At 37.6% G+C, this 27,270-nt stretch overlaps 1 protein-coding gene and 1 non-coding gene across 3 annotated transcripts in view; both read left to right on the top strand.

The window, feature by feature from the left end:
- Positions 1 to 27,270, top strand: part of KLHL18 (kelch like family member 18) — a 61,728-nt gene that overhangs the window by 2,286 nt on the left and 32,172 nt on the right. The window lies entirely within an intron of this gene.
- On the top strand, positions 25,386 to 25,494 carry LOC143658206 (U6 spliceosomal RNA). Its single transcript, XR_013163207.1, has one exon. It is a non-coding gene; the product is annotated as a U6 spliceosomal RNA (small nuclear RNA).

The raw sequence follows: 27,270 nt of genomic DNA, 5'->3' as shown, positions 1-27,270 counted from the left end.
AAACCAGTGCCTCCAATAGTTGTGCTTTAGAGTGTGTTTAATCTGCAGTGGGAATTGGCATCCCTTTTGTACTGCTTATCTATGTCAGTTACTACTCACGTGTCTGCTTTTCATCTTCCAAAATTTTGTTGACATTTCCAATCTGCTATCCCTCTCTGCTTTTGTTTTTCCTCTTGAGCTTGTACCTTTGCTATTTCTTGATTGTCAGTCTGAGAGCCAGTATAGCACATTCTCTGGAGCCAGTCTACTGCATTTGAATCTTGGCTCTGACACTGATTAGCTGTGAAAACTTGGGCAAGTTCTTTCAATGCTCAGTGATTGTTTCATCATCTATAAAATGAGAATATGTTAGAACCTACCTGTTGGGGATTCCATTGATTAATACACTCAAAAACAATCATGTAATAAATCTTCAATAAGTAGTATTAATCCAATTAATAAGTTAATTGGATTTCCACAGGGAGTGGAGATAAATGCGTATGTTCACCCTGCCATTTTGAATTTGTTTAGCTTATGATGAAATTTTTTGGTGGATTTTATCTGAACAAAATGTTTCATTGCCATAAAAGAATTTGCAAACCACTGCTCATTTCAAGTAGCCCACGTTTTACAGATGAGGACACAAGTCCAGAAGGGGAAGGGACTTGTCCAAGGTCGTGGAATAGATTAGTCATAGTTGAAACTAAACTCCCAGTCTCCATTTTGTAGGCCAGGCATCCTTTCATTCTCTCCTGCTGCCTCTTCCATCACGGACAGTGACTGAACAGATTTCAGCTGCTACCATGTGCTTCAGCCAATTGTACTCATCCTTAACAACATGCCATCTTTCTATCTTCTGAGTTTTAGGGAAAGTGTGTTAGTGGGTATTAGCAGGTATGCCATGTTCTGAAAATTTACTGTCAACTCTTAAACCTAGACTTAATTTTCTTTTTTGGAAATATTTGAAATTAATTTCCTTGGAAATCTGTTGGATAGCTAAGTAGAGGCATAACAGAAAAAGGTACTGGATTTTAAAAATCTCTTTCTGCATTTATGGTGACTTGAACCTCTGATAATCTGAAAGCTATAGTACCCTCTTTTAAAAAAAAGTGCACATACTTGAATACGTGCAGAATTTTGCATTTCATTTTGAGGGCAATTTACCTGAAACCCATCTTTTTGGACCTTGGGTTATAAATCCAACTAGATATTATTCTCCTGTAAATAAAAATCCATCGTCCTTTTCCTTGACAAATGACAGTATCTTAAAGGTTAGAAGGATAGCAGTGTAAGACTTCTCAGCAACCTGTGGCATATGGCTTGGTCTGGATAGAGTGACATACATCCATGGAGGCTCTCATCCCTCTTCCCATTGGTCAGTTTCGTCTCCTTTCCTCTGGGCTACCAGGAACTCAAGGTTCAGGCCTCTCTTTACCTGTCAGAGTGATCTGGGTCCAGCTATAGGAAGAGACTCCCCAGGTTGAATAAGTGTTCTCCACAACTTCTTACTTATGAGATCTGGAGCCACCATATTCATATATTTCTACTCTCCCTTCAACTCACATAATACCTTTCTTTTTCCATATTTATGAGAGCAGAATGGGGTCACCAAATTTGTACACCACTTGCTAACACATAAGCACAGAGATGAGAAGAACCCTCTACACACACACACTCACACATATACATTTTATATTGCAGCCATTGATAAATGGTTCTTGAAAGATCTGTTGGCTTCAGTCTTCTCAGTGTTTTTTCAAAGCCTCTACTGAGGTTTTTAACCTGAATCTGAAAATATCACTTCCAAAAGAAAATGTCTTTTCCATGGGTACAAGGCGTAGTGTTAGAATATTTCCTTTTGACCCACTAAATCCAGGAACACAATTTTCACTGAAACTGGCTTCAAGTGCTATACGTATGAGTCTGGAATCTTGCCCAATTTGTTGTCACCACTTAATTCGTGATGAAAGAGTAGGTGGAGAAGGATGTCAGGAAATGAGGTAAGGACTTGCTGATGCATGCCATTTTTATGCTATGTGTAGTATAGTGAATGACACAGGTATAATTATAGAGCTAGCATAATCATATTAAAAGGAGTTGCGGAGGTCCTCTAGCAAAGCCATTCATTTTACAGATGAAAAAAAAAAATCCCTGAGGCTTAAGAGATATTAAGGGATTTGCCCAAGGCACAAAGCTATGTTATGTGAGAACCAACCCAGCTGTCTGTTAGTAAAAGAAATGCATTTATGCCCTTTGTCAGATTACTCACCTGCCTTGTTGTTGGAATGAAGCAAAGTAAGGAACAGACACTATCATTAATGTCATCTTTGAGCACAGAGGACAATGATGTATGTGTTCGTGTGCCACTCCGCTGTCCTATTTCAGGAGAGAAGAAAGATGCAAGTTTTTTCTCCTCGTCTTCCAGTTATGAATTCTTAACTTTTTGATTTTGAAATTGCACTGTATTGGAAAACTTGCATTTGTGAAAACTGCTCATTCCCAGGGCTTTCCCATGACTTTTTTCAGGTAGTTGTGTTTATTTTCAGCCTTATTTCTTTTTATTGACCAGTTAGAGCTGAGAGGAAGAATAGACTCCTTGCAGCAGAGCACTTGTGATAAGAATTTGTATTTATTAAAAAGTCCATTTTTTAGTCTCTTTCTCATTCAAGTTATGTTGTGGAGAATGATGTTAAATTTGGACACCAATTAGATGAATAGAGAGCTTGATGCTGCCTAACGTGTGGGTGGGGAAAGAGATTTGAGTATACACCCTGGAAAATTGGTTACCAGCCGAGCAACATTCATGGTGCTTCACCTAGAGGCTTCTGCAGCCTAGCTGCCTGACTGAATAAATTTAAGAAGTCTGTGTCTGGGGCTGCTTCTTACTGCAGGCAGTTCCTTTATAATTTTGTGCATGAGACTCCATTGTTTGCCCTTTGGCCCCACCTGGTTCAACTTGTAGGCTGGTTGTTGGAAAATGAGATCATATTGTTTTTTCTGGAGGTGTGTTCCTTGCCCCTCCTAAATTACAACAGTGGCATCTACCTTCCAACTGTTAATTTGTTGACTGTTGGCACGCCTGCTGCCTCATTGACATGGAACCAGCCCAGCTTTCCTGTGAGAAGCTTAGGAAGACCTTTTCTACCCAAACAGCTGATCGTATATGCCACTTTTTTTCTCATTGAGGAAAAGAGGGGGTGAGCCAAGCATGTGTACCAGGAGTTGGCAAACATTTTTTGAAAAGGGCCAGATAGTAAATATTTTAGGATTTGTGGGTCATTTAGTTTCAGTTGCAACTATGCAACTCTGCTGTTGTAGTACAAAAGCAGCTTTAAAAAAATACATAAATTGCATTTCACAAAAAAATTAGAAAAAAGAAAAAAGAATACATAAACAAATGAGTGTGGCTGTGTTTCAGTAAAATTTTGTTTATAAAAACAGGCATGGGCCAAGCATATTGGCCATAGTTTACTGACTCTTGTTATATCCTGATATGGCCTTGTAACATTTAAGGCTTTTAAAGTATACTCCAGTATATACTTCTGTAGTTTCAACACAGTATCTAGGAATTGGAATCACCTCTTGTTAAAGAGTACAGATGAGCCACAAGTGAAGAGCTTGCTTCTTCCAGTTCACTGAAGGTGATCATGGGACTGTACTGGTTGGTGACTAAATAACTGACATAGAAGTTACTGTTAAATTTTACATCTCATCTTTAAAATCTGGCAGCTGTATTGGAGCTTGAAACAGAATGCTTCCAGGTCACTAACTAAAGACACCATACTCCCTCTCTGTCTCAGTTGAAGCAGAGGAGACCATGATTTCTCCTGTGTTTTAGTGGACCTGACCGTCTGTGTTCAGGGCCTTGAAGGTAAGGGTCAGAGTTTGGGCTTTTGGCAGGCAAAGTAGAGCCTAAAATAGTTGTACGTTTTGGCAGAGTGTGCTGAATATCTGTTCAGAACAAAAACATGCTTTTCAAAAAATAAGCTCAAAAGAGAAGCTCATAAAACTTATTACAAGGTGGGCAAGTGAAGTTTGCTTGTGGTGCTCTGTGACTCCAGAAGCTCTAAAAACAGAATTTGTCTCTATGTCTCAGACATTTGATACTGAGGGGTAATCTTAGCTATTCCTTTGTTTTTGTATATGCCACTTCAGCTGTTAACAGTTAGAAGGTATTAGCTCAGCCTTTAACTGCTCTTCAAATGGTCCCTTAAAAGGAATTGACTCCTAGGAGATACATGTTTAAGCAACGCACACAAGTTGTGAGTTTATTTTTCTTATACTGATTTGTAAAATCTAAATGTCATGTAACCTTGACAGAGGTATCACAAGGACCAGCAAAACATGCTGTGCCAACATATCTTCCAAGCAAAGATCTGGTGGCATATTCTACAAATCGCTTTCAAATCTATATTTCTACCCTTTATTTTGCTCCCAGATATTAGCTCTGCATTTCCATTTGTCCTGATAGCCCCCTTATTCTTTATGTCTAAAATTAATCCTCTTTGCCTTCTAAATCATCTCTTCTTTTGTTCCCTTTGGGAAAGGATGACACCCAGCTATGTAGTCACGCAGGACTGAAACTCTAGTCACAGAATTTTGGCTCATCCTCCCTCTTTTACCTGTACTTTATGGTGCTTATCGTAAGAGTTATTACATAATTATTTACAGAATTGTAGCTCCATGAGAGCAAGAGCTGTAACTGAATTGTTTATGTGGTATCTATGTGATAGATGCTCAGTGAACTACTATTCTAGGTCACATCCTCATCGCCTTTTTTTTTTTGGGTGCATGGGCTGGGAATCAACCCCCTGTCTCCGGTATGGCAGGCGAGCATTCTACCACTGAATCACCCGTGCACTCACCCCGTCTGCCATCGCCTTTTACCTAACCCAGGATTTCGTTAACTTCAGTAACATGTTGAAAATTCTAACAGACCCTTTGGAGAATGATCCTTGTGCTGCTAACTGGTTTATTTTCTTAAGGCTCAGCTCTGAGCATGTCATTCTCCTGCTCTAAGTGACTTCCTACTTCCATTCAACAGTATACTCAGCAGATATGTCAGCGCCTCCTGTGCATCAAGCACTGTTCTAAATTCTGAGGCCACATAACCGAGCAGAGTAGGCAAACATCATTTGAGGGTGAACTTACGTTCTAGTGGGCATAGGTCAGCATATAATAGATGAATAGATGTAATTGTCAGGTGATAATACTGCTGTGAAGAAAAATAAAGCAGGAATGGGGGACTGAGAGTCTTGTTTTTGTTAGGGGCCCAAAGCTAGCCTAAGTTGAGATCTGAATGAAATGAGGGAGTGATCCATGAGGATATCTGGAAGAGTGAATCTAGGCAGGGGGAATAATAAGCACAGAGCCCTTACACAGGCACTTACTTGGCGTTTTTGAGAAACAGCAGGAAGCAGGTGTGATAAGGTGACCAAGAAGAAAAGTGGAAGGGCACAAAGTCAAAGAGGTAGCCCCCACTGCACCCCAGGCCCAGCACAGTTCCTTGCATGGTACAGTATCGCACACTAAACACTTGATGAGTAGATGAATGGATGGATGAATGAAGCCAAGCAGTAGTTGTTCATTTACTTATATATGAATGAAATCAGGGAAGAGTGTTAGGGATATACCTATGGTATAGAAAGGTAGGATGCATTTTCCACAGTTCATGCAGACAGCACAAGATTTCACTTCTACTTTATCCTTCTCCCATTCAGGAGAGATGATGCTAAGGATTTGTTCTTGAAGGAAATTCTGTTCTTTTGCACATAAGAAAAATCAGAGTTTAGAAACTTATTAAAGGAATAGTAAGTAGGGCAGAGCTGCTCAGCTCTTGGAGGTTTTAGAAGATTCCCCTCCACCATGTTGGGTAAAGACTCTTTTTTCCCATATCCATGGGCCCTCACTTTAAGTCAGCAAGATCTGGGGGGAGCCATGGAGTAATGGGAATGCAGGAGTAACAGGTGGTGGCTGGTTTTCAATAGGATTAAGGAAAGGACTGCTGATTTAACTGAATTTCTGATTATTCTAATCTGGCTCGCAGAAATCCATCAGTGCTGTCTGTGAAATGTGAGAGGAAGAAGCTTAAGGACATTCTGTTGATGTCAGTGGCCACTTACTGGTTGGCTTTTCTAGGACCACCAGCTGTGTTCTTCAGATTTGAAGTCCTCCAGACTTGCACCCTCACTCCCTTTCTCCCCTAGTTTCCCATGGTCTCCTCCTAAGTCAGCTGGCTATCTTTTCATGACTTGTGCTCTCCAGCTTCTGTGTTTGCCTCTGATATTCCTTACACTTGGGATAACCCCTCACATTTGTGAGGCAGAATCCTTCAAGGCTCCATTCGCATTCTTTCTTTTCAAGGGAAGAGAGCAAGAAATAAGAGCAGACCCAGATTCTTTTTGCCTCTACCCTGGCCAAACTTCCCCTCCTCTTTTGTCTTGGGGTCACAAGTTTGCCTGCCTATCCCCCTGCCAGCTTTTGTGTTTCTGGTATTCAGAGACCCATGCCATCTTCTTTCTAGCACAGTGGGTGTTTGTCAGAAATCCTCATGTTCTTCTCTCTGAAGATAGTCTTCCTGTAACCCTCTAGATGCAGTTAATAACTCTCTTCCATTGTGCCTTAACCCACATTACTTATAATGTTGTCATTAAATCAGTAGCATCAGTGTATCTTAGGAACATGTTAGAAATGCAGAATCTCAGGCCCCACCTCAAACCTACTGAATTAGAATCTGGGGATTCTTTGTTGTTGTAGTACCTCGCGGACATTTTTTTTTTATTGTGATAAACAATATATATATACAAAAAAGTAATAAGTTTCAAAGCACATCACAACAATTAGCTATAGAACAGATTTCAGAGTTTGATCTGGGTTACAATCCAACAGTTTTAGGTTTTTACTTCTAGCTGCTTCAAGACACTGGAGACCAAAAGAAATGACAATATAATGATTCAGTAGTCACACACATTTGTTAAATCCTATCTTCTCTCTTATAACTCTACCTTCTCCTTTGATCTTTCTCCAAGTCTTTAGCGGAATTTGGGCCATGCCTAATCTGACTTTTTCATGTTGGAAAGAGTTGTCAACAATATGGAATAGGAAGATGGAACTAGTTGATGTTCTGGTAAGGCTGGCCCCTCTGGGTTTCAGGATTTATCTGGCCTAGGAACCCAACTGAAGGTTGTAGGTTTCTGGAAAGTAATCATAGTACATCGAAATTTTTCTCTACTTGTTCTTTTGTTATCATCATGATCCATCTTCTTTCTTTTCTTTGTGAAAAATAACATATATATTAAAAAATGAATAAATTTTAAAGCACATCGCAACAATTAGTTGTAGAACAAATTTCAGAGTTTGGTATGGATTACAGTTCCACAATTTTAGGTTTTTACTTGTAGCTGCTCTAAGATTCTGGAGACTAAAAGAAATATCAATGTAATGATTCAACAATCATACGTTTATTAAACCCTACCTTCTCTGTATCAATTCCACCATCACCTTTGATCTTTCTCCCACTCATTAGGGATTTGGCAAGTTATGATAGGTAGCAGTGTCTAACTGAAGTTTGCGTAAGTCAGTTCAAAGGCCCAGGCATGAGACTACACACTTAGTATGTTTCTCTACAGATAGTATGAGGAGGAGTGAGGTGAAAAGTGAGTTTGGGGAGTTGGGGTGGATGCAGGCTGTGACTCCTTGAATTCTCATGGTAAGGAGTCTGGACTAGTAAGAAACATCTGCCAATCACAAGCTGTTGATTAAGCCAGATATTTAGTAATTCCTGAAAACTTTGCCCTCCCATCTCCCTCTCCCCCCCTCCCCCATTCTACCTTGTTGAATTTGGCTGAGTAGGTGGGGAGAGTTGGGCAATGTTGTTAGGCCTGAGTGTTTTGGCTTGCTCTGTAAATGGGCCTATAGCCCCAGATCGTTTTTTTTTATTCCAACTGGTTGACACCTTCCCTTACCTCCTTTCTGAGTCACTTCCCAGTAGGTCCACCTAAACCAGAGACACCCAAGTTCCATCAGTAGAAAGTTTCAGACAGCATGCTTGAAAATGTCATCAAAACCCTGGATCAAACTTGATGTCTTTATTATACTTGCTGTCAGTTTCCCAATCCCATGGATTTGTGAATACTGATCATTTCTGCTTAGATGGGATGGAAGCCTGCCCCTCTGCCCATATTTTGGCTGTCAGGCAGGCCATCCAGCATGACCCCCACCCCATTTCCCTGCATGCTAGTTATTAGAATCCTACCTGAACAAGGCAGCTATAGTGTGGCTTGTTTTCTTCTTCTAGGGCTGGGAATGCATTGGTAACCTGGAAGTCAAGCCCTCCACAAGTTGACCCTAAGCCTTACCACCTTTTTCTTGAAGTTTTTATTTCAGCCAGTTGAGTTTTCATAAGATAGAGAATAATACTTTCTGTGCTTTCCCACCTTTGAAACATTCGTGAACCAGAAGAAGGTTAATAGTTAAGAAGAGGGGAAGCTCTTCAGAAATTTTTTCATGTGTTTGCATCTCAGGTAAAGGACTAAAGGCAACCTTTGAGCTAAAATGAGTTTTAGGATTCATTAACCCCACTTGGGAATGAAACACTGCATTACATGCTAAGATTTAAGCCTTGTCTTTCCTTGGGAGGAATCTTCAGATTGGATGGGGAGGCACTCATAATGTGTGCTGTGGGAAGCTTGGGCCATGTGTCACAGAAGGGGGAGAACTGACTGCCCAGAGGCCAGGAAGGCCCTTCAGAGAAAGGAGAATTTGAGCTGTATCCTAAAGTAAGAGGTGTTGTTTACTAGGCAAAAAAAGTAACATAAAGATTCAAGCAGAGAGAACAGATCAATTTGGGGAAATTGCCATCAGCTTGGTACTTAGGTATGGTGCGGGCTAAAACCTGAATGGGGTAGATTGGAGCTAGCTTAGTGTTTGGATATGATTTGTAAGCAATAGCGAGACCATTAAAATGGAGACTGACATGACCTGACTCAATTATAGTTCAATTGATTCATTAAAAAATTTAACTCATTCAACAAATATGAGTGTCAGTTGCCAAGCTGTTCTAGGTAACTTGAAATATACAAAGAATTCTCTTTTGGTGGAATGTGTGTGTATGTGTTTTAATGTTTTTTATCGTGAAATATGACATACACAAAAAAAAGCAATAAATTTCAAAGTACATTTTAACAAGTAATTATAGAACAGATTTCAAAGTTTGGTATGGGTTACAGTTCCACAATTTCAGGTTTTTCCTTCTAGCTGCTCCAAGATACTGGAGACTAAAGAAATATCAATATAATGATTCAGCAGTCATACTCATTTGTTAAATCCTGTCTTCTCTAACTCCTCCTTCTCCTTTGATCCTTCTCCCAATCTTCAGGGGTATTTGGGCTATGCCCATTCTGACTTTTTCATTTTGAAAAGAAGTGTCAGCAGTATAGGATAGTAGGATGGAATTAGTTGATGTTCCTGGGAAGGCTGGCCTCTATGGGTTTCAGGGGTCATCTGGCCTAGGAACCATTTGGAGGTTATAGGTTTCTGGAAAATAAACTTAGTGAACCTTTTGTAGAATACCAGATAAGGCCTTAGGTGTTCTTTAGGCTTAACATAAATGTTGTTGTTTGGGGTTTGGCAAACCAATGCAAATGACAACATCTAGCTGAAGCTTGCATAAGAGTAGCTTCTAGAATAGTCTCTCAACTCTATTTGAACTCTCTTAGCTATTGGTACCTTATTTTATTACATTTCTTTTTCTCCTTTTGGTCAGAAAGGCATTGTCAATCCCACAGTGCCAGTGCCAGGCTCATTGCTGGAAGTCATGTCCCACATTGTCAGGGAGACTTGTACCCCTGAATGTCATGCCCCACATAGTGGAAGGATAATTATTTTACTTGCAGAGTTGGCCTTAGAGAGAGAGAGAGAGGCCACATCTAAGCAACAAAAGAGGTTTTCTGTAAGTAATGCTTAGACATAATTACAGTTAAGCTTAGCTTCTCTGCTACAGAAATAAGTTTCTTAAGAGCAAGCCTGAAGATCAAGAACCTGGCTTATTAACTTGGGAGTCCCTAATGTTTGAGAGAGTTTCAGGCAATCAGAGTATCTGGGTTATTTTAAATGAGCTATCCAGACAGGTTGATTTTGATTGTGTGTAACAGAGAATTTAGGTTTTGGACAAAATAAACCTCTCTGCCTTTGGTCTCATACAGTAGCTGGAGCTCTATAATACAATGTCCTCCTTACCCCTGTGTTCTAATTTACCTTAGTCCCAACCCGATCAATTTTGTTCTTATCTCTAACTGAAGCCTGGTCTCTCTTCTTGGTTTCTTTTAATCTTTGTTGTATATAGCAATGCTGACTTTCATAGCTGCAGCACTCCAACTCTGAGTCTTAGGTGTCATGCAGGCACCCAGAGTCCCAGGAAAATACCAGGTTATACACATATAGCACAGCATCTCAGAATATAGAAATACACTTACAACTCCAGACTAAATGAGACCACTATAAGAGCTTATAATCTATGCCCCGATTTTCTTATATTTTCTAAAAGAAACCATACAATATTTGTTCTTTTGTCTCTGGCATATTTTTGCACAACATAATGTCCCCAAGGTTTATTCACTCCATTGCATACCTCACAACTTTGTTCCTTTTTGTAACTGCATAATATTTCATCATATGTATACCCCACAGTTTTCCTGCTTCTCCGTCAGTATACCCTTCAGCCACCTACATCCATTGGGCATCATGGATAATGTCCAGAATACCCAATCCATGTCTCATTTAGTTGTATATTCATCAACACTCTCAATTTTAGACAATTTTCATTAGTCCAAAGAGAAAATAAAAAAGACAAGCACACCCTCACCAAATAGCAAATCTAAATCTCCCCTTAACTCTTGCCCTTCACCCACCCAATAATTTACTCTTAATATTGCTGTGGTACTGTTGATGCGCTTCCTGTTAACTGCAGGTCATGTGCTTTTATAAGGAGAAATAAGTTAGTTATATGAGGTCATCACCATTTGCTCTTGTCACAGTTTACCAGTGACTGTCACATTGTTAAATGCTTAGTCTGCATCTTGTTCTGCTTACCAGCAGTTTTGGTATAATTGATCACTCCCTTTTCCTTATAATAGTATCTGCTTTACTTGATTTCTTGTCTCTTGGGTCACTCTTCTCTGTCTTTGTCATTTTTTCCTCTTTTCAACCCCTAAATGAGGGTCCATTTTTCAGTCTTTGAGTCACTTCCCTGTGTATGCTCATTTCCGTGATGATCTCATCCCATCTCATAGCATTAATTGTCATCTGTGTGCTGGTGATTTATGTCTTCATTCCAAACCTCTTTCCCAAACTTCAGACTCATATGCCTACTTGACAGCATTGCTTGTACTGGTGGGAGCCAAAGCCAAACTCATAATCCTACCCCCACACCCTTGACACCTCCCTCTGTGGTCTCCCAGTTTAGTTGATGGCAATGCCATCCTGGCAGATGCTGAGACCAGAGCCTCGCAAGCATCCTTGACCCCTCTCTTGCTAACATGCTGCCACCGTTTGCTATTTATTGTGCTATCCTGTCTCCCCCTACTAGAATCTGAGTTACAGAAGAATAAGAATTTTGGTTTGGTTGGTTTTTATATCTTTATAAACCTAAGATAGCATTCTATAAATATTGAATAGCTAGATATTAAAAGATGATAAGTACTAGGATAAAAAGAAAAAGCAATGTAAGGGAAATGGAGAAAGGAGTAAGGAGAAAGGAATGGGTAACAGCTTCTTAAATGGCATTCTTTATTATGAAAAATTTCTTACATACATGGAAGAAAGAGAAGTACAATGAACTCATAAACCTATTATCCAGATTTAACAGTTATCAAGATTTTTTACCACATTGTTTAAACCTTTTAAAAAATCTTATATTATCTAAACCTTTTTTGCTGCTTTTTCTTCCAGTTGCTGGGTATTTTAAAGCAAATCCCTAATATCATCATTTCAAGCCTTATGGTTCGGCACACATCTTTTAAAAATATGGGCATTTTCTTATACAACTTAAAGCTGCTATCACACCTAACAAAATGTATATTAATTACTATACTTCAGTCTATAATTAGTTTCCTGAATGACTCAAAATATATTTTTTCATTTGATTTGTTCAGATCAAGATCTAGTGCTCACGCATTGGTTTTATGTTTGAGTCTCTTTATCTCCTCTTTTGCTTGTCATTGATTTATGGCTGATCTAAAACAATTGCCTTTAAGTTGGTGCCCATCCATTGATTGCTGGCTATTGGTCTGTTTTCCTTAACTAGAAAGACTTGCTAAGGTAAACATGTCAGCTAAACTAAATGGGATATAGCCAGTTTACATCGTGGCAAAGAAAACTCTTTATCTTGTCATTTTGTCACAGATGTGTAATGGTTTACTGATGGACTAATTTTAGAAGCTCTGCTGTAGAAGCTCCAAATTTAGGGTTTGTTTGGACTCTTTCTTTGTGGTGCCATGTAATTTGTTCCTTCTTACCTCCATACTCTCACTCCCATCCCCAATTTTCTTTGAGTGGAAATTGGTTCTGGAATCTTGATTACATTCAAGTTAACTTTTTCTTTTGTCAGGAGGCAGCCACTGTCTGTTTGTGGTGCAAGCCATGCTGCTATGCTTGATCTGCCAGGTCCAGTGGTAATAACTTATTAACAAACACTGTATATTACCCTCTAATAATTCCACCTCTCAGTGATCATGCTTGATTCATTTAGGTCATTGGAAGTACAAGATGGTGATTTCTTATCCCTTTCTTAGTTATTAACTGGGATTCTTCTAAAACAAACAAAGAAACAGCTTTCCCTAATAAACTCAAGTCATTTTGTTACCCTGAAATATGGTTTGTATTTTTTTAGAGTAAGGTGTTGCTCCAGTGGTATATACACTGATCCTTTTTTTCTTTTGGTGGAAATAGGCAGCCTTTTGTTTTTCTGTTTCATTATGAACTTTGTAGGTTTTATTGTTGTTTATTTAATGTTTATCAGTTGCATTTATTATTCTTTTTGATACTTAAATTTTCCACTTTTAACCAATAGAAGCTTCTTCATTTTGGCTAACATGCCCTTTTGACATGATTTACTAACCTTTGATAGCTTCCTTATTTTCTGATAAGATAACCCAGACTCATCTTGTGCATTTCTAGTCCTAATCCTGGAATTAGCCATTTCTCCAAGGATCCTAATACTATTAAGTGTGGAATGGTATTTAGAGAACCCAGTTTGAGTGCTAGATTGGTTCATTACTATTGGATTGTTTTGTTTACAAGTTTTCTCCAGTGGACAAAGCTAGGAAATACCTATATTTGAAAATAAAAATAAACTGACATCCTATTGATTTTCTACTTCAAATTTAACATTATAGAAAGTTTACTTCTTTAATTTTAAACTTTTTCCTTATGTTTTCCTTATATTGACGGTATTGATTCCTGATAGTTTTAGCATAATTACTTGGTTGCAGTTTTAAGTAGAGTGATCAGTATAGGCCTCGTTGAGAAGATACTTGAACAAAGATTTGAAGGAAGCTAAGAGAGTAAGTCATTTGAATGATTGGCTGAAGAGTCCTCCAAGCAGAGGGAATGGCCAATACAGAGGCTCACAGGCTGGAACATGCCTGATATGTTGGAGGAATGGTGTGTAGGTTTAATTATATACCCCACTGAAAAACATGTTCTTAATTCACATTCCTGGGGGTGTGAAACCATTTGTAAATAAGATTCTTTGAAGATGATATTTTTAGTTAAGGCATAGCCAGTTGAATCAGGTTGGTTCTTAATCCATATTGCTGGAGTCCTTATAAAGAGGAGAAACTGGAAGCCAGAATCAAGAGAAAGCCATTGGAGGAGCTTAAAGCTGGAATTCAGTGGAAACTAGAAGAGGTGACCTTAGAAGAGAGAGAGTTCACCATTGACGTGAGCAGAGATGCAAGCAAGGAACCCCAAGGGTTACAGCAAACCAACACCAGATGCTACACATTTGGGGAAGAAAGCATGGTCTTGCCCATGCCTTGATTTTGGACTTCTAGTCTCCCAAACCATGAGACATTAGATGCTTATTGTTTTGGCCAACCCATTGTGTGGTATTTGTCATAGCAGCCTAGCAGACTCAAGAATGTGCTAGGTTGTAATTTTGCCAAGAAAATATGATAAGTGAGAGAGAAGCATAGGAGTGGATTTAATCGTTTTCCATGAATTTTAATCTGGATAAGGAGGCAAGAGAGAAGGTCAGGGGGATCAGAGTCAGTAAAAAGATTTAGGCTCAATGCATTGACATCTCTAGTAAGGTCAAAGAATTATTGACAACTGGGTTCTAGATGATGTGCTCTAGCAAGATAGGAGGTGTGATCAAAGAGTGAGATGCATGACATTGAAATTATGCAGATGGTGATGGGAGGGGTTGCATTATTGGTTATAGCAAAGTTTAGGATATGACCATGGGGCACAATAGCTATATAAAGGAAAGGAGTTCAAAAAACGAGAACAGAAAGTGATAAAAGGATTATCTATTTAAGAGAGACAGTGAGTCAGGAGCTGAAATTATTGAAAAAAAAAAAAAGAACAGTACTGCTGCAGATGTCAGTGAGGGTTTATAAGAGATATAATCTCATGAGGGGAAATAAAGTTAGGAGGGAGTGGGTCTAGAGAGGAAGGAGGGTAGTAGTGCCAGTGGGAACAAGAAGGCCCCATACCATATCCCCATGCTCGGGTACAAGGGCTATGGGAGAAAAAAAATCGCCTCTTGTAAGTTCTGCTAAAGAAGCAGGAAACTCAGGAGAGTCAGGTGAGGTCAGAAAAAAGACTGAGGAGGTAAGTTTTAGGTTTTAAAGTTTCAGATTTTACATTTAAATCTATAATCCATTTTTAGTTAATTTTTGTATAGTGCCTGGGATTTAGATACTTTTTTCTTTTTGTTTTAAAATTTGTTTTTGCCTATGGATATCCATGTGCTCCAGCACCAATTACCTTTCTGCCATTGAAGTTATTTTTGTACCTTTTTCAAAAAAATTGTCTGTACTTATATGAGGCTTCTTCTGTGTTCTCCATTCTGTTCCATTGATTCCCATCTCCATCCCTCTGCCAGTACTACACAGTCGTCCTTATTGTAATTATAGTAAGTCTTGAAATGGGTAAAATGAGGCTTTCTGCTTTATTTTTCTTGCTTAAAATTGTTTAATCTGGTTCTTTTGCCTTTCCATATAAATTTTAGAATAGGCTTGTCTATATTTATTTGTTTATTTTAAAAGTCTTGCTGGGATTTTGGTAGGAATTGTGTTAAACCTTGTTTTAGATTGCTAAAGCTGTGAAATGCAATACACCAGAGATGGACTGACGTTTATAAAGGGGATTTATTTAGTTACAAATTTACAGTTCTTCAGAGGAAAGGCAGCTGGCTTTCCTCTGTCACATAGTAAGGCTCAGGGCTACGTCTGCTGCCCCTCCCTCTGGATCCACTTTCCTGGACTCTGGGTTTAAACAACTTTCCCCCAGAGTAATTTCTTTGGGCATCTGCAAACATCTGGTCTAAACTGGCTATGAACTCCTCTCTTTTGACTTCTCCTTTTAAGCCTCTCTCATTGCAGAAGGTTCTCCCTTTAGCCAATGGCAGGTGTAATCAGTCATAGAAGAAATTCACATGTTGATGATTTAAGTCCACAGCAACAGAACAACTGGGCACCATTACCTGGTCAAGTTAACACTTGAACCTAACTACTACAGACCTGTATATCAGTTTGGAGAGAATTGATATCTTTGCTATTTTGTATCTTTTTTCTGAACCTTTAACACTGTATGTCTCTCCATTTATTTAGCTCTCCTTTGATTTACTTCAACAGCGTTTTGTAGTTTCAGCATACAAATTTTGTTATATTTGCACCTAAGTATTTGATATTTTTGGAGCAATTGTATTTTAAATTTTGGTTTCCATATGGTCATTGTTAGCATATGGAAATACAATTGACTTTTGAATGTTAGTCTTGTTTCTGTCTACCTTGTGAACTCACATTAATCCTAGAGGATTCTTTATTTTTGGTAAATTGCTTCAGATTTTCTAGGTAAACTATCATGTCTTTGGCCAATAGTGATAGTTTTATCTCTTCCTTTCTAATCATTATGCCTTAATACACTGGCTAGAATTTCCAGGACTATGTTAAATAGCAAGAGTAGACATCTTTTGCCTTGCTCCCAGTCTTAAGGGAAAGCAGTCAGTATTTTACTATTAAATTGATATTAGTTGAAGGTTGTTTGTAGATGTTCTTATCAAGTTGAGGAAGTTCTCCTTTATTCTTAGTGCTGTAGGAGTTTTTTGTTTTTTTCTTTTTATCACGAATATTGTTGAATTTTGTTTTTTCTGCATTAATTGTTCAGATTATGTGATTTTTTCTTTAGCCTATTAATATGGCGAATTACAATGATTGATTTTTGAATATTGAACCTGCCTTGAATTCCTAAAACAAAACCCACTTAGTCATGTTGTTGTATAATTTTTATATCTTGCTGAATTTTATTTGCCAGTTTTTAAATGAAGTTTGCATATGCCTTCCTGAAGAATATTGATCTGTCGTTTTCTCTTCTTTTTTTTTTTTTTAATGCTTTTTATCCAGTTTGGTATGAGGGTAATACTAGCCACATAAATGAATTTGGAGTTGTTCTGTTCTGTTTTCTGGAAGGGAGTGGGTAGAATTGTTGTTAATTCTTTTTTAAACATTTTATAGAATTCTCCAGTGAAACTTTCTGGGCCAGAGGTTTCCTTTTTTGGGCTTTTAAATTACAAATTCAATTTCCTTTTTTGTTATAGGACCATTTAGATTATCTGTTTCACTTTGAGTTTGTTGTGGTAGTTTGTGGTCATCAAGGAATTGGTACATTTCTCCTAAGTTGTCAAATTTATGTTCATAGTATTTTATCCTTTTGATGTTTGCAGAGTCTTTGGCAATATCTGCTGCTGCTTTCCTATATTGGTGATTTGTGTCTTCTGCCTTTTTTCTTTGTTAGTCTTGCTAGAGATTTGTCAATTTTATTGATCTTTTAAAAAAAAAAACAGCCTTTTGTTTCATTAATTTTTGTATTGTTTTTGTTTTCAATTTTATTTAATTCTAATCTTTTTAATTTCCTTCCTTTTGCTTGTTTTGAGTTCATCTTTTCTTTTTCTAGTTTTTTTGAAATGACAGCTTAGAATATTCATTTCAGATTTTCTTTTCTCATGTAAGCAAATAGTGCTATAATCGCACCACTTGCTTTAGTAGTGTCCCACAAATCTTGATATGTTGTGTTTTCATTTTCATTCAGTTCAATGTATTTTTTTATTCCTTTACCTTGAGACTTCCTCTTAGATCTGTGGATTATTAAGAAGCTTGTTTAGTCCATAGTGAATTCACAGGTGTTTATTGTTTTCCTAACTTATATATATTCTTTTACATATATCCAATATTATCTACAAGATTTTTATACAAAAATCTTTAAAACAAAAAATTTTGACATTGTCAGGATCCTTGCCTTGAGGATTTTACATGTTGTAATATGTATTGATTTAGTTGAATCATTTTTACTGCTGATTAATATTCCATTGTGTGACTGTATCAGAATTTATATATCTGTTGTTCTCTCAATGACTATTTGGTTTGGCTTTTGGTTTTGTTTAATTTTCTGCTCTTATTAACATGATGCTATAAATATTTCAGTAATGTTTTCTGGAGCTCATAGGAAATTTCTCAAGGTATAGCTAGAGGTTAAATTACTAAGTCACTGGTATGTGCATGTTCAACTTTTCAAGACATTGTTAATAGTGTCCTTGTTTTTCACAGTGAGGATTATACAAATTTACATACATATCAGCAGTGTTTCAGAGCTCCTCTGTTCATCCTCATCCACCCTTGGTATTATTAGACTTCTTAATTTTTGTCCATCTCGTGAATGTGAAATGATGTCTCATTGTGGTCTTCAATAACATTGCCCTTAATTACTGCTGAGATTGAGCATCTTTTATTTCTGTGAAATATCTAAGTGTTTCACTAAAATTCTAAATTTATTTTTCTCTCTGTCCTCTTATGATGATTGTTGATGTTCTGGAGTTCTTGGCATGCTGTGGATTCTGATTATTTGTAGCTTTATGTGCCACATATAGCTTCCTTCTGTTGTAATTTGCCTTTTCCTTCATGGTGTCTCAATGGACAGAAGTTCTTAGTTTTACTGTAATCAAATGTATCATTCTTTTCTTTTATGCTTTGTGCTTTTGGAGTCTTGATTAAGAAATCTCTATCACAAAATCAAAAGGACTTTATATTTTCTTCTAGAGGTTTTAAAGTTTTGCCTTTAACACTTAAGGCTTTACTCTATCTGGAATTGATTTTTGTATATGTCCATTTATTAAATGGACATTCTTTTCCGTGTTATCTGTAATGCCATTTCTGTCATTTGTCAAGTTTGTGTATAAATGGGGTGTGTTTCTGAATACCCCATACTGTTCAGTTGGTCAGTATGTTAACAGTGTTTTGGTAGCACACATTCCTAATTTTGATTGTTTTAAAATAAATCTTGACATCTTATAGGGCAAATCCATCTACCTTTTTTGGGGGGGGGGAGTGTCTTGTCTATTTTTAAACTCTTTTCTAAACCATGTAAAACTCAGAATCCACTTTTTGAAAAAAACCTGTTGCTGTTTTGATTGGAATTGCATTGAATCTATGGATCAGTTTGGGGACTGTTGATATTTTTATGATATTGAAACTTTCTGTCCATGAATGTAGTACATCTCTTCATTTATTTAGATCCATTTTAATATCTTTCAGTAGCATTTTCTGTAGGTTTTTTTTCTCTAGAGGTTTTTGTTTATTTATCCATAGATACCTTACTCTTTTGATGCCATTGTAAATAATACCTTTTAAAATTTATATTTTCTAACATTTGTAGCTGACGAATGGAAATGCAAATGATTTTTATATATTGATAAAACTTTTATTCTAAAATTTATCCATAGATCAATTATATAATCTGGAAATAATGATAGTTTTGTTTTTTTGTTTTCAAATCCTTATAAATCTTTTCTTTGTCTTGCCCTCTTGTACTGGCACCTTTATAGAGTATTGAGTGGAAATCATAAGGGTAGACAGCTTTTCTTGTACCTGACTTTAAAAGAAAGGCTTATAACATTTTACCTTTAAAAAACATGTTTTCTGGAGGTTTTTGATAGATCAAGTTAAGGACGTTCTCATCTTATTCCTAAATTGCAAATAATTTTATCACAAATGGGTGATAAGTTTTATCAAGTATCAGATACTTTTTCTAAATCTGTTACTGTCATGCTTTTTCTCCTTTGATCTGTCAATGTGGAGAATGGTATTATTAATAGATTTACTGTTGGTAAGCTCATCTTGTCTTCTTGGGATAAATCCAACATGATCATAACATAAGTTTTTGTTTTTGTTTTAATACATTGCAGGGTGTGATTTGCTAAATTTAAGTGAGGTAGAATCCTCTGCAAAATTGTCTTGCCTTAGGTTTTCTTTATGGGAAGACTACTCAAAACTATTTTAAAAGTCCATTTGAGGCAGGAAACCAGTACCTAAGGCTGTCAGTCCTTTCTGAACAGGAAGGTACCACCTTGACCCCCATATTTAGGAAACCCCAGAAGCTACCTACCAAATCTCAGAGCCAAGAGCAGTGGGGTTGCCAGGCTCAGCCAATCAATGAATATTCAACAGTTTTTCTGGACTTAGATGACTTACCATTCCGGGTTCACTGCTTCATCTACTTTTCTGAAATCAAAAGGTGTATTGTGAGCCAAAAGCTTTCTAAGTCCTCAGGAGGCAAAATCTGACCTGAGCTGCTGGGAGTCTCTTCTCCATGGAGCAGTCAGTGTGACTCCCTTCAGAAGGAATATAGACCATGTGGCCATTTGAAGCTGTATGTTCCCAAGAAAAAAACATGTCCTTAAATTTAATCCATTCCTGTGGATATGAACCCATTGCAAATCAGCCCTTTCGATAAAGTTATGTCAATTAAGATGTGGCCCAACTCAATCAGGATGGATTTTAATCCTATTACCTGAGTCCTTTACAAGCACAATGAAATTCAAACAGACACAGAGAGAGAAAGCCACAGATAGACAGAGAGAAAACCAGAAGCTGAACATCAGTAGAACCCAGAAGAGAAAAGAGATGCTACCATGTCCCTCGCCATGTGACCAGCTAAGGAGCAAGGATCACCAGCAGTCTCAGAATGCCACAGTCTTTGGGGAGAAAGCATCGTCTTGATTATGACTTTAGTTGGACCTTTTTCCTAACCTCAAAACCATGAACAAATAAACTCCCATTGTTTAACCTGAAAAAAAAGTCCATTTGCATATCAGGTTATATTTTTACAAGAATTTGCCTATGTTACATATTTTTCAGTTTATTTGCATAACATTTTTCACAGAATTTGCTTATTAATGTCTTTATGATTTGTAGTTATGTTCTCCTTTTCTTTCCTCTGTGTCTTTACTTTTTTTTCCTTGGTTAAGCAAGTGGTGATCCCATGAGTGTAATACAGTAAGGGCAGTGTCAGCCTGCCTGTTTAATGGAGCAGCCAGTCAATCACCAAAGCTGTCTCTGCATCTTCTCTTTTTCATTCCCACTGCTCTAGTTTAAGCCCTTATTTTCATAACTTCATAATTGAGTCAGCCTCCTTCTAGGTCTCCTTACCTCCTCACCTGGTAGATTCCAGTTTGAGAAGTTTGAGAAGAATGAAGCTGGATTTTAGAATAGCAAAGCAGTAACTAACAATAGTAAAAAGAGCAGGAGTAGCAGCATATTGAAATTGCACTTGCTGGAAACATGGGTTCCACCTGGAGAGGACCCTAGTGTGTCTGGGGATGGGGAGGAAGAGTTTCCATATTTTAGGAGCATGGGAACCCTGACGGAGGGGAGGTGGGTGGCAGGAGAGAAGAGGAAATGTTATAATGAACATTATGTGCCAAGTTAAGTCTTTTTTTAAGTCTTTGAGTTTTGTTTTTTAATTTTGAAAATAAATACTCGTGATAAAAAAGAATCCGAACAGAAAGACAAAAGGCCCTACTCACTGCACTTCAGAGAACATCTAATTAACAGTTAATTAAATATCCTTCTAAAATGTTGTTGGGTCATATTCTATCACTTCCCCCTTGCTTTATGTCTCTTGTTCTATTACTCTTTCTTTCTCTGGTAAGTAGTAATGTCTGAAATATTTATTGAATGAAAGAAACTATTTATTTATATAAATGAAATCAAACTACATTTAATATCCTGCAGCTTGCTTTTTATTATATCTTGGAATTTTCTCATCTTTTTGTGATTATTCAGTATATGAATATAACATAATTTCACCATTTCCTTATTGATGAGCACGTATAGGTTGTTATACAGTTTAATTTCAGACAGTGGTGCAGTGAATGAATATACTAGTACATATCTGTTTGTAGCTTTCTGTAAGTACCAATCCTAGAGGGAGCATTATTGAATCAAAGAGGAAGATTCTGGTAACTGTTGACAAAATGCCCCTTAAAAAGTTCCCAGAGATCTGATGCTCCTTTTATCTACCTTGTCAACAAATGAGTAGAACATGTGGAATAAAAATAAATAATAGGGGGAACAAATGCTAAAAAAAAAAAAAAAAGTTCCCAGAGGTCTGATGCTCCTTTTATCTACCTTATCAACAAACAAGTAGAACATATGGAATAAAAATAAGTAATAGGAAGAACAAACGCTAAAAAAAAAAAAAAAAGTTCCCAGAGGTATTAAAACAGAGAAGTGATGTGGCTAAAGTGGAGCATCTCTGTGCAGGTGGTTTGGAGACCGAAGGATTTCTGAAGAAAAGAAAGAGGTCCTCAGCACTCCAAGCAGGAGATGGTTACAGCCTAAATTAACACAGGTGGAAAGAAGTTAAATTTGAGAAATTTAGATATCTCCAACTGCCACTAGCAGTGGAACCAGTCTTCAGGGTGTCACTGTGGTGGGGGGAAAGGAGTTGTTTCTCCAGAATCTACTGTCCACACTTACAGAGGAGATACTTGGTGATCTTGACAGCTCACATACCCCACACAGTATGCCTCAAATGATGGATGTATGGGTGTTTCAGAGGCCTTAGAAGAGGAGGATCATCCTAAGTGCATGATTCCTGATGGAACCATCTACATAAGCCTTTAGCTATTCCATACAACTGCCATCCCAGCCTTTCTCCTACAGTGTTCTGTTCTGTTTTGGTTAATGTTCACCATTCTAGCATCATATTCTTTGGGACCTTTTCCAATTGCTAAGTATTATAGAGTGGTATCTGCAAAAACAGCTGGAAAAATATCCTGGTGGTAGTGGTAGCTATCCCTATCTAAAGCAATGGTAACTTTTTCAGGAAAATAAACTGCTAGGAATTCAACACTTGAGTCATCCATGCAGCAGTTATCTGTTGCTATTTCTGTACACATTCACACATTTCTGCATGCTCCTCAGTGTTTCTAATCAATAAAACACTTGTTTGCTATAGACCTTAACACATGGAGGGTGATGGAGACCTGACAGCTCCTTACTATGCTGGAAAGACTGTCCCTCTTCCTTCTTTCTAATTGGAAAAGTCGTAAGAAAGGATATGATTCCTATAGCTTAGGTTATATGTTGGGTCCTGTAGTGTGGTTAGAATGAAGATGGGAGAAGTTCACAAAAGGTAAGGAGTGCTGGACAGAGCCAACATGAAATGAACCCTATTGCTAGTCATAGGTTTTAGGAAGTTTTTTGTTGGCATGTGTTGAAGCCAGTGTTTTCTGATAATCTTCAGGGACCTAAAAGAATTAGTTAATAAACCATAATAGTAAAAGTATTAATAGTAAATATATTATTATAGCATTATGAATATATAGATGGTTGATAATTGTATTTATAGTATAGAGATATATCTAGATAGTTAGTAATTGATGAGTAGATAATAATAATATGTATTTTTATATCAGCCCTTAAGTATTAAGTATTATAGGTATCTGAGGATTTACTGTACCTATTTATATAGATGAGAAAATTTGAAGGGAATGAGTAGAAAATCACAATGCCTTCGTTTCGTCTTTTTCTGAATTTAACTGAGAGAACCTATAGTCTGTTTTGACTATAGCCTTTAGTGAAACTGCCATTTTTACTTTGAGGCAATTTGTTTTCATAGGGAATTGCTGATTTTCTGGGCTGCTGCTGCTGAGTTTTCTCAGAGGCTACCAGAGGTCAGAGTGGGTATTTTAAATTTCAATGAATACCCTATTGGGCTATTTGATGGATATACAAGACACTTACTACCCTTAAGGAGTTTGAATACTACTAGAGTAGGAAAAAAGCAGAAACAAGTGCAGCACTTTAGAAAGAGACTTCACCTGCCAAATATAGAATAGCTTTACTGGTGTAACATCTGAGAAAGATTTTGGTCAGGCCAGGGGTGGGATTTGTTTGGAGGGTGGAGCAGGGCTTATTCTGTACTTGACGACTGGATGATACCTGAAGTAGGAAAACAGGTGTTTCGAAGCATGTCTATTCAGTCTACCACCCACATTTCTGATGGGTAAGGCTGCATTATTTGTTGGGGCTAATTAATATTTAAACTTCATGGAGAAGGAAGAATCATTGTGTAACTATGATGAAGAACCTGAAGTTAACAAAAAAGCACGTTGGTGGTGGTAGGCCTAAATAGGCCATGTATGATTCCAATGTGAGTGCTTCTTTTTTAACTCAGCTTCTAAAAAGGAACAAGCATTTTGTATAAGACAGCAGTTTATTTCAGTGTTGAATTCCTCAAAGTGTAGACATTCAACAGGTTCAGCAGGAACAGTCTGTGAATACCAGCATAAAACCGGTTGTGATGTGGGCTGGTATTTTTTTTTCCAAATCAGTTTTATTCACACATCATACAGTCTATCTAGAGTGTACAGTCAGTGGCTCTTAGTGTAATTATGGAGCTGTGCTGTCATCACCACAATTTTAGAACATTTCCATAACTCCAAACAGAAAAATCCCATGCCCCTTACACCCCCTATTATTGATATTTCGCATCGGTGTGGTACCTTTGTTACAACTGATGGAAGAACATTAAGATATTACTGTTAACTATAGTCCAAAGTTTGCATTATGTGCATTTTTCTCTTATCCACCCTATTATTAATAACTTGTAGTTATGCATACATTTGTTCTAATTCATGGAAGAGCATTCTTATATTTGTACGATGGCCAACTTCATCATCCATTACAGGGTTCACTATGTTATTATCATCCCTTATTTCATCCTCTAGCTTTCCTTCTGATGATACGTCCTGCACTTCCGCTCTCAACCACAATCACACACACAAGTCAGCACTGTTATTTACACACGCATCAATGTGCTACCATCACCTCTATTCATTTCCAAACATTTACAATCAATCTTATTAAAAAATTCTACACAGAATGATTTCTAAATGTTGTGTTAGTTAATCTTTTTTTAATTAATAAAAAAAAAATTCTACACAAATTAAGCATCAGTTCCTCATTCTCTATCCTCATAACCTATATTCTGGATATTAACTCTGTGAGTTTGCTCACTATATTTAATTCATATTAATGAGATCATACCCTAATTGTCTTTTTATGTCTGACTGATTTCACTCAGCATAATGCCCTCCAGGTTCATCCATGTTGTCACATGCATCATGACTTCATTCATTCTTACAGCTGAATAATATTCCATACATTAATTGTTAACTCCTTAAGAGAAGGAACAGTAGTATCAAAATGTTTTCCATCGAAGATAATCTTTTCTGGTTGTATCGTATTTCTTTGGGAGCACCTGTCTCAGTTTACTCCCGACAGATTTTGCTCTGCTATTTTTCCTGCTTGAATAAGCACCTGTTTGAGCATCTGCCTGTGATTGGGAACAGACCTTGTGGTGTCATGTCCCTGTTGATCCAAAGATACTAGCAGAGCAGGGTCAAGAGGAAGCTCTCCTGTTCTTTCCAAGAAAGAAAATAGGAAGCTTTTCTTGCATGTGTCTGTGTTTGTGAAAGCAAGTCAGAACTAAAGTGGATAACAGCAACTCAATCCGAATTGACTAGAGCAAGAAAAAATAAAATAAAATGAACAGCAAAAAAAAAAAACAACAAAAAACCAAAACTAAGGTGAGTGATAAGGTGGTCATGATTACTGTGTCCTTTTATCTAGTCATAGTCTTAGATTATACTATCCAGGAAGGAGCTCGGAGCCCCTCTGTTGCAGGGGTTCCCAGGTTGAAGGATTTCTGAGGTTATTTGCAAAGGACCTTTAAATTCATATGTGCCACTAATCTGGAGACCAGATAAATTATATCTTTCATATGTGTGTACAATTGTGTGTCAAATGTTTGTAGATAGCATTATGATTAAAAATAAAAGCTTTGTGCTCACTTCAGCAGCACATATACTAAAATTGGAACGATACAGAAAAGATTAGCATGGCCCCTGCGCAAGGATGACACACACAAATTCATGAAGCGTTCCATATATTTTCAAAAAATTTTTAAAAAAGTTTTGTTGAATTCACAGCAGATTATTATTAACACAACTACTGCCTTTTGGAAAACCTGATCCAGCTAAATTCCCTTATTTTACGGATGAAGAAACTGATCCTCAGAGGGTTGAAGCGAAGAGATTTGCCTGGGTCATGCAAAAAGATAACAGCTGGCCTGGAAGCTGTCACTATTAGGTGTTGTTTGTATATAATATATGACTTGTGCTGTTTGGTCTCCCCTGGGACAGGCACAGGGTGAAGATTCTGCCAAGTATTTTGACCTTTAAAGCTGTACTGTACTTTATAGTATCGTCTAACAAAGAGATTGTGATGATGCTTGCCAGTATTTATAGTGCTTCTCTTGAGAATCTCAAAAATTTTAACTGTGTTCCTTACATGCCCCCATAAATAATAATCCTATATTCCAAGCTGGAAACCTGAGGCATGGTAAAATTGGACAACTTGCTCTGATTTGGTCTACCTTTATGATAGAGCAGGACTCAAAAGTCTATTCTCTGGACCAGAGCTCTCTATTCATCAGAACTTGTAAACCTTTCAGTTGTATTCTAATCTTTCATGGCTGGAGCTCTCAGCTGGTGCAACAAAACTTAGGTTAAGTATGACACTTTACTAGGTGTGCTGGTTTGAAAGGAAGTATGCCGCTTAAGAAAAACCATGTTTTGATATAAATCCCATTTCATAAAGCTAAAATAATCCCAATTCAATACTGCATGTTTGAAACTGTAATCAGATCATCTCCCTGGATGATGTGATATAGTCAAGAGTGGTTGTTAAACAAGATTAGGTGATGACATGTCTCCACCCATGAGGGTGGGTCTGGTTTGGTTTATTGAAGTCCTATAAAAGGGGAATAAGAGATTCAGAGACAGCAGCACCACGAAGCAGAGTCCACCAGCCAGCGACCTTTGGAGATGAAGAAGGAAAACGCCTCCCAGGGAGCTTCATGAAACAGGAAGCCAGTAGAGAAAGCTAGCAGATGACTCCATGTTTGCCTTGTGCCCTTCCAGCTGAGAGAGAAGCTCTGACTGTGTTCGCCATGTGCCTTCTTACTTGAGAGAGAAACCCTGAACTTCATCGGCCTTCTTGAACCAAGGTATCTTACCCTGGATGGATGCCTTAAATTGGACATTTCTATAGACTTGTTTTAATTGGGACATTTTCTCGGCCTTAGAACTATAAACTAGCAACTCATTAAATTCCCCCTTTTAAAAGCCATTCCGTTTCTGGTATATTGCATTCCAGCAGCTAGCAAACTAGAACACTAGGTATTTTCACATGTATTATATATCACTTAATTTAATGAGACCAAAATTGTAGTTGTGAGGCCCTTCTCAGAAAAAGCTAGTCATTTATCCATTTGCCATTAGGGAGCACCTCTCTTGTCAGGTATGCAAGTGTGCCTTCGAGTCACATCCATTTGTACAAATCAGTCAAATCCATTCCTCCACACAGGACTCAGAGTTGGCAGCAACATCAGCTTGGTCTGCACAGGATGGCGCTTTTTTCTTCCATTGTTCCTGACCTAAGTGAATAGCACCTCCATGTACCAAGTCACAACAGCCAGAAGTCTGGGAGTCATTGACACCTCCTTTCCCTCACCCGCATACGTAGTCAGTCACCAGGTCTTAGTTATTCCAAGTTCAGCATCTTTCCTGAGCCTGTTCTTTTTTCACCTTTCTGACACTATCCAGACCAAGCTCTTCAATTCTCTCCTCTGAACTAGGCAGCAGTCTCCTGACTGCTCTCCTCACCG

This window comes from Tamandua tetradactyla, chromosome 15, assembly GCF_023851605.1.
Source record: "Tamandua tetradactyla isolate mTamTet1 chromosome 15, mTamTet1.pri, whole genome shotgun sequence".
NCBI lineage: Eukaryota > Metazoa > Chordata > Mammalia > Pilosa > Myrmecophagidae > Tamandua > Tamandua tetradactyla.
Note: the sequence above shows the minus strand (reverse complement) of the source record. Positions and strands in the feature narration are given on the sequence as shown.